Consider the following 7302-nt stretch of genomic DNA (forward strand, 5'->3'; position numbering starts at 1 on the left):
CGACTGAGGCGCCCAGCAAACGCTAGGAACAAGGTTTGCCTGCAAACTGCTATGTCTCTCTAAGGCGAGTGAGCCCCTGAAACTCTTCCACACAGACTCTCTGTTGGAATAAAGAGACAGATATTGCAGTGGCTTGTATGAAAGGCAATGAAGGTGACTCCCTGCAAAGGAATACGGAAGTGAAATTTTCAGCCGCTCTATGAGATTCTGTTTTCTAAAAAAATTCAATTTACTTAAAAAAATCAATCTGGTAACACTGATTAGAATAAAAAGTACACATACCATTTGACCCAGCAGTACCACTCCTGGAATCTATCCCACAAATGCACTAGCTTAAAGGGCTTATGTATAAGGGAGTCTACTGCAGCAAAAAACTGATAGAAAACTTTAGATAAGAACTTTGTAAACTGCTCCTTTGAGATCTGTGTTCCTCATACAGATACACAGGCTCATGCAGAGGCTGTGTTCCTCAAGCGTGTGTGTATAAAAAGGATTCCAAGTGCAAACATGCTTCAAAAACACTGATTTATATAAAGTCAAACAGCTGTGTTTATCACGGGCTTCTCCGAGCTCATAAGATTCTTATTTGGATATTACTTTATGAAATATTTATTGAGCCCCTACTATGATCCAGGAGTTGTGCTGGGGAAAAAGAACAATGACCGAGACAAATTCTTGCTTTCAGGGAACTTGGTGTCACCATCGAATCAGTCATTTCACGAGTGATGAAATTCTCTCACAAAAGAGAGCAGGGAGCTGGGAGTACTGTGGGCAAGTCTAACTTAATCAGGACTCAGAGAGGGCTTCCTGGAAGAAGCGACTTGAGGCTGAGAACTGAAGAAGAAATGGGAATTAGCCCAAAGAAGAGGATGAGACAGCTTGTGGGCAGAGGGAAGGGTATAGGCAGAAGCACTGATGGGCCCGGGAAGGGAGTGTGAGACACTGAAAAATGCCCTGGGCTGGAGCAGAGAGTGAAAGGGCTGCGGGCCTGGGGTGGGTAGGGCAAGGATGGTGGCGGGGTGTGGGCGGGGAGCAGGCCAACCGCAGGAGAAGCCGGGTCTTCACCCTGAAAGCATGTAAAGGAAGCTCAGGAGGATTTTTTTTTTTTTGCGGTACGCGGGCCTCTCACCGTTGCGGCCTCTCCCGTTGCGGAGCACAGGCTCCGGATGCGCAGGCTCAGCGGCCATGGCTTACGGGCCCAGCCGCTCCGCGGCATGTGGGATCTTCCCGGACCGGGGCACGAACCCGTGTCCCCTGCATCGGCAGGCGGACTCTCAACCACTGCGCCACCAGGGAAGCCTTTTTGTTAAGACACCTTTATTGAGGTGTAATTTAAATCCCACAAAATCTATCTGTGTTATGTGTGTAGCTTGATGAGCTTTAGTAAATTTATATAAATGAGCAACCATCTCCACCATCTAGTTCTAGAACACTCCTAACAAACACCCCCAAAAGTTCCCTTGTGCCCACTTGCGGCCAATCCCCACTCCTACCCTCAGGCAACCACTGGTCTGCTTTCTGCCTCTATAGTTTTGCCTTTTCTAGAAATTTCTTACTAATGGAATCATATGATATGTCGTCCTATATGCCTGACTCCTTCCACTTGGCACGTCTTTGAGATTTATCCACTGTGTTGCAGGTATCTGTCACCAGCTCTTCCTTTTAACGGCTGAATCATATTCCATTGTATGGACAAAACACACTCCTTTATCCGTTTACCAGTTGATGGACCTTTGAATTTCCCCAGTTTTTAGCTATCGTGAATAACGCTGCTACAAACATTCACATTCAAGTCTGCATAGATACATGATTTCCTCTCTCTTGGGCGGATACCTAGGAGTGGGGTTGCTGCATTGATTCTAACCATTCCAGTGGGTGGGGAATGGTAGCTCACTGTGGTTCTCTAAAGACTAACAGGGCTGCGCATCTCTTCTGGGCTTATTTGTCATTCCTGTGTCACCTTTGGCAAAGTGTCTTGTTTCCAGGATTCCACGTTTGGTGACTTGCTTGAAGGATTCGTAGGACGCAGAGGCAGTTACCTGTCTTGGCAATGAGTCACTGCAGTGAGGGGACACACGGCAGGGCTGGCCAGGGGAGAAGACACATGGGGTGGAGTCTGGAGGAGCCCAGGGGAAGGCTTCCCAAGTTCTCCCTCGGAGAGAGAACACACACAGAACACGCCTCTTCCTCCAGCAGTGAAATGCCGCAACACTGCGTATTGTTTCTCTCCGGGGGAGCCTGCCTGAGACTCAGAATCCAGGGTTCTTATCGTGGGCTGGCGATGTAGCATTCTGCCCGCACGACCTGCCGTGATTCCCGACATTCCAAACTCCTAGAAAGAAGGCAGATGTTCACTACAAATCACATTGCTTGTACAAACAGTCTAGGCAAGCTGGTGTACCCAGATTCAGTGCCCCAGGCAGACAAAACAGCCTTATCAGTTAGACACGTAGGCGATATTCCAAAAGCCAATGTCTCAGATGCCAGCCAAGGGCCGGCCTTCTATCGAGCAGCGTCAGGCCTGCTAGGTTAACCCTCTCCTGCACATCTTCAGTCAAATCTTTGGATTGTTTTTAATTGGGTTTTTAGGCTTATTTTTAAGAGAGTCCTTTACATATTCTGGACACGAGTCATTTATTAGATACACATTTTGGAAATGTGTTCTTCAGTCTGTGGCTTCCATTGGAGTCCCCTGGTGTCCCTTGGAAGGAGTGTGGGCAGGGGAGGGATATGCCCAGATTTGCACACACACACATAACTGCTCTGGGTCTGATGTGGAGAACAGATCTCAGGGGCCGGGAGTGGATTAGAGAGGCCGTCACAGTGGTCCAGGTAAGAGATGATGGGGGTCTACATTGGGAGGGGACAGGGTGGATGGAGAAAAGAGGCCGCATATGAGGGATGTCCAGAAAGTAAGACTGACAAGGCATGCACACACTCATTGTGAATTTCCAACAGGAGGAAGAAAGTTAGGTAGGGCTCCCTAAACTTAACTGCAGAACACAATACTATTGTTTCTAATAGCGATATTTCCATATCTTTGTGGGATTTTAGTGTTCTGATAATTTGGGAAAGGTGGGACCAACCAGATGAACTTTAGGGTCCCTTATAGTGCCATGAGCAAGTCTTTTGGGGATGATTTTAACAATTCCAAAATATTCTGAGGTGTGTGCCTAGGTGCATTATGATGGATTAAGAGTTACACACACACGTGTATCTAACATGTTGAGCTTTGGTCCAAGAAAATAACTTCATGACTGAAACGGAACACAGTCTATGCCCGGAGACCCTTGTAAAAAGTGAAGGTAGAAACACTGTTAGCACAGCAAGTGTGAGGACGGGGAGAAGCAATTCATATTCATGTATTAACTCAGTTACCACATGTACCTTGCAAATCCAGAGCACTCTCTGTGTAACATGGGATTTCACAGCATTCTGTCCCAAGTGATACAGACAGTACTGTAAATGAAAAATCCTTTCCTCAGGCCGGGATCCGGAGCTCCGCTCATTCGTGCAGCGTGTGCTATCACAGGAGAACCTTTATTTAAGGTTGGAGATTCTATTTACCCAGGAGCCCAAACCACTGCTTAACCTGTTCTTGCAAAATAAACAAAACACCCTGGCAAACTAGATGCCAAGAAGCCCCGAGGGAATGCAGAAGAATGTGAAATCAGGTACGCAGGTCGGTGTCAATGCAAGAAATCAAGAGCACAGCAGTGATACATATTCTCGCTTCTGATACCAAAAAAAGGGAGGTTACATGAATCAATGGGACAGAACGAGAGTATAAAAATTTATATATATGTATAAATAAAAATAAATAAATAAATAAATATATATATATATACACACACACACACACACACGTGGTAGGTTTTTTGGTGCTGTTTTATTTTAGGAGACAATGTATGTGAAGGCTAAGAAATGAATGTTTTGCCCGGTGGGAGCCACAAGATACAGCCATGAATCAGACAGATGAAGGCATCTCCTCCAGCCTAGCTGGGCCTGGTTCCCTGAGCCCGTGGAAAGGCTGGACAGGGAGATAGATGGTGGTGTGCCCAGATGCCTGCTATCGGGCGCACACGGTAATGGTCACACCCTCCTCGAGGAGGTGATGAGGAATCTAGCTGGTCATGCTATTTTGCCCTCTCCTGCCACAGGGCCTTTGTACCTGCTGTTCATTCTGCCTGAAAGCCAGTTGCCTCCATCCATCCCCAAGTCTTGTGGATTCATCTTTCAGGTCTCAAATCTATCCTTTCTTCCCTGCTGTCTATACTCTGTCATCAGGGTGAATCCCTGATGCCTTACGGAGCCTAAACTTTGTACAGTCTTGAAGGCCCCTTTCCAGAAAAAGAATAACAATTATGAATGTGAAATTACATACCTAAATAATTAAGGTCCCTCCAGAGTGTTGAGAAGGGCCTGGTGAGCGAGGGGCTAGAGCTTAAGCTTCCCTACTTCACAGGGAACCTGCTGTCTCTGGCTGGCATATCACGTGGTGTGTTTGCCCAACAGAGCCCTCGACACGCTTTGCAATCATGTTTAGTGGCGTGAATAGTTGACTCCTAGCCATCTCCACCCTGGACTGTAAGCTTCTTGAGGGGAGACCGTGTCCATTTTGCTCACCATTGTTCGTTTTCCTACTGTTTAGTCTAGTGGCTGGCATAGGAGAGTCCTCAGTAAAAGGATTTGAGTAAATGAATCCTGAATTTTGAACCATAATTATAATCACAGTACTACTATCTCCCACTCATCAGGAGTCTACACTTGTCAGGCTCTGACCATGAGGACCGAGGGTACGGGGGGCGGGGGGTAGGCTGGAAGCCTCAGCCTGTGAAACATGGAAGAGAAAAGCACTCTGAACACTGGGAGTACAGGGAGGCTGAGGCTGGGGCGCCTCTGAGTCAAGGATGTGGCATCTAATTCCTACTGTCTACAGCACTGTGTCGCCCAGAATAAACATGACTTCATGAGCGGTAGGGATCCCCCCTGCCCCCAAACTAGTGCTTTGTAAGAACAAGCTGTGGCTTCCTAATTTTCCCTCTTGGGAAACAGAAACCCCTTCCTCATATACATATCCTCCCTGCCCAGCCATACTCTTAAACTAGTGGGCCTGGTGATTATTTTGTGCCCAGGGGACATCTGGCAATGCCTGGGGGCACTTTTTGTGGTTACAATGGGCAGGTGTTATTACCAGCTAATGAACAGAGGCCAGGGATATTGCTAGGCAGCCTACAAGGCACATGACAGCCCCTCCCAGCAAAGAATTCCGTGGCCCAGAATGTCACTAGTGCCCAGGGTGAGAAGCCCTGCCTCAAACCCACAGGCTCCCTCTCCATCACTTTTCCTGGACACTTAGAGTTGTTTGCTGTTTTCCATTTTTTTTTTTTTTTTTTTGCAGTACGTGGGCCTCTCGCTCTTGTGGCCTCTCCCGTTGCGGAGCACAGGCTCCAGACGCGCAGGCTCAGCGGCCATGGCTCACGGGCCCAGCTGCTCCGCAGCATGTGGGATCTTCCCGGACCGGGGCACGAACCCGTGTCCCCTGCATCGGCAGGCGGACTCTCAACCACTGTGCCACCAGGGAAGCCCTTCCTTTTTTTTCCCATCCTTTGCCTTCTGTACTCCACACAGAACAGTGGGGGCAATGTTGGAAAGCTATTCACCAGAGTAAATGTGATGGAATTTCAGCCATACGTTCAGTTTATTCAAAACAAAATGAATATTTATTATAACACGGGCTATTCTAGGCCGATGCATTGAATGGCTTGTGAATCTTATTTAAATACAAATACTGAGTCAGTAGGTCTGGGTTGAAACCTGAGAGTCTGCATTTCTAACCAGCTCGCAGCCTGAGAATCTGCATTTCATCCCAGGATGAAAACACTGGGCCTGGGAGCACACTTGGAGTAGCAAATTTCTTGGCACTTAGGATACAGCAGCAAAGAAAACAAAGACTCCTGCCCTTGGGGAGCTTCCAGTTGGGCTAGAAAGTGTACTGGACCCAAAGAAGGGTGGAGAGGCTGAAGTCAGAGGCACTCGGAGCCTTAGAAAATCAGCTGGAAGAGAATTCAGAGGATGTCTAATCAAACCTCCCCATTTTAGAGATTGGGAAACTGAGGCTCACAGTGGGGAAGGGAGCTAGTTAACATCACACAGCTTGCTGTGCCAGCTTTTGGGCAGGGCTGTTTGATTCCTATTCCCCTGAATTATCAGGGTCCTTAGGAAGTTCTTGAGGGCAGAGCTCATTAGGGTGGGGGGATGGCCAGCAGCTTTAGAGGTTGCAGGCGTGGAAGTCTGGAGACTCCCACGGGATGGCCCCACTACTCTCCATGCAGGAAACCTTGATTTCCTACTTCACTCATGTCCATCCCGACACACCTGCAGACACTGGGATATATTTGGGGAGATACTAGATTCTTCTCACTGACCCTTGGCGTTTCTGCACGATTAAATTTGTAGCAAAGATAAACCAGGGTAAAATCCTGGAGAAGTAAATTCTAAATGAGTTCAGTCATTTGGTCAGCAAGTAGAAAGAGTAAACTCAAACAGAGTTTGGCTAGTCAAAACCTCTTCCTAATCGGGAGTGGAAGGAAAAATCCTGAACACACACACCAGCTCCTGTGGGCACCTTTCGGGGCTCAGCAGAACACAGCCATCAACCCAGAGCTTAGAGAACCATTTGCTTGGTGTTGAAAAGCAATTGCTTCCTCCACAGCTGGTACCCGGGAATGGAAACTTTTAAATTCATGCCAGTTCAATTGGAACAGTAGCAAATTTCATGGAGTAGCTAAAAAGAAAAGCAACAGCTGGTACATCAGGCATTAATAATATAACAAAGAAAGAAAAAAGAGAAACTTTTCATTAGTGCTTTTTGATGTCAATTTATTATTTATCCCTTCACCAATATTCAAACAGGCAGGCAGTCATAAAACATTCAAAATGATCTTCTAAAACAGTCAAGGCATCTGTTTTACCTCCGTTCCTTTTTAGAAACCTGGAAATCAGGAGCCCTGGCATTTATAGAATAGCTGTGTTTGAAAAAATAATATATATATATATGTATTGTATCAAAAATATTGTTTGAGGGGCTTCCCTGGTGGCGCAGTGGTTGAGAGTCCGCCTGCTGATGCAGGGGACACGGGTTCGTGCCCCGGTCCAGGAGGATCCCACATGCCGCGGAGCGGCTGGGCCCGTGAGCCATGGCCGCTGAGCCTGCACGTCTGGAGACTGTGCTCCGCAACGGGAGAGGCCACAGCAGTGAGAGGCCCGTGTACCTCAAAAAAAAAAAAAAAAAAAAAAAAA

Source organism: Aethalodelphis obliquidens, unplaced genomic scaffold (genome assembly GCF_003676395.1).
Source record: "Aethalodelphis obliquidens isolate GAN/ISIS:26980383/991018 unplaced genomic scaffold, ASM367639v1 scaffold72, whole genome shotgun sequence".
Taxonomy (NCBI): domain Eukaryota; kingdom Metazoa; phylum Chordata; class Mammalia; order Artiodactyla; family Delphinidae; genus Aethalodelphis; species Aethalodelphis obliquidens.